The sequence below is a fragment of the Limulus polyphemus genome, unplaced genomic scaffold (genome assembly GCF_000517525.1).
Source record: "Limulus polyphemus unplaced genomic scaffold, Limulus_polyphemus-2.1.2 Scaffold547, whole genome shotgun sequence".
Taxonomy (NCBI): domain Eukaryota; kingdom Metazoa; phylum Arthropoda; class Merostomata; order Xiphosura; family Limulidae; genus Limulus; species Limulus polyphemus.
Window position 1 is genome coordinate 516,368 of NW_013666157.1, and position 1,590 is coordinate 517,957.

Consider the following 1,590-nt stretch of genomic DNA (forward strand, 5'->3'; position numbering starts at 1 on the left):
CGCGAAATTCAAAAAACAAACAAAACAAACCCTCCTAGCTGCCATTTCTAGGCTAGAACCTCCCCATTTTCCTTCACAAAATACCATTTTTGTTCTGGAAGGATGTTTACAGAAATTGTTTGCAATAGTACTGTTTGAATGTTCATTTTAAAAAGTTTTTTCAAAATAGAGGTAATATATGAAAATGTTTCTTCAGTTTTACTTGGGGATTTCCTTGAGATTCTTAATCTTCTTGATTGAATTCTCATAGCCTTTCTCTCTCTGCTGTCAGTAATTTTAAACAATCTTGCTTGTTTATCTTCAGAGTAAATTTCTGGATGATTAAGAATTTTGTAGGCTATCCAGGCTCGAATAAATTGTGACTGTGATATATCATAAGGAGAGTGGCTACTTGTACACAGGATCCATGCATAGAAACAAACAAAAATGCCACAATCAAAATAAATTTCCCATGGAACTGATGAATGGATGAGAAAAATGTCAAAATTAAATTAAACAATTGCATGTGCTCCCCGTGCATAGATACTAAGCAACTTATTGTTTTCGTTTTTTTAACTACCTTAAACAAAATCCAGTGACATGCTTTCACATTAGCTGGGATGAGAAGAAGGTCAGAGTGAAAGAAATGTTTTTCTACCCATTTCAGAATATCCATAGTTTTCCGTCAACGATCAAGCCATTGCATGCATGAAATAACACGAAACTAGCAAAATGTTGATTACATTCAATTGAATTGGACACTACTAAGGAAAGCATCAATCACAATATCAGTTACCCACTTTCTTGGTCGCAATTAATTCAAATCTTCAATGAAAACATCAATTTTACCAACTCATGTAATAGGCTGGCAAGAGTCACCATTTATGGTCGGGAATTTCAACTCTTGGAGGAAAACTTGATCATTTTTATTTAAATACATTTCAAATGTTTTTGGTGTACAAGTCAGCCTTCATTGGATTATTCTTTGATAACACTCATTAGTGTTCTTCCCTTCAGAATTACCAGAAAATTTGTTAAGTTCAGGGGCATGAGATTAAGTTTGTGATTTAATTGTTTTTTGTCTTTGGCTTCTATGTGTATATGTGACTTAGGATCGTCTACAGTTTTTTCATGATCTGACAAGTGAGTTATGAGACTAGTTTCTATTGAATCTGATGCTGCACTCATATGTTTATTTTACACGTGGCCTCTTTCTAACAGCTTTGTTTCTCTTCCGCAATTTTCTTTTCAGTTGACTTAAGTTAGAATGTTTAGGAGAACACGTGTCATGTTATCCTATGGACATTTGAGCTGCTAATATGTGATAACAGGATCTTGGTGATGGGAACATACACCTTTCTACAGAATACAATTGTACAGTATGAATTTCATTGGAAAGGCTTTGTACAATAAAACACTTTAGTTTACTCTGAAGAGCAATGCGTCCATTTTTTACAACCCATTGGGCCAGTCCTTCTCGAGTTTTTATAGCACTTTTATCATTAAGTATTTTTTCTTCTGACTAGTACGTTTTACACAATAGTAACAATATCACCTGGGCTAATAAGATCACTTGGGAAAACAACTTCATTTTCCCTCAAGTGATCTTCA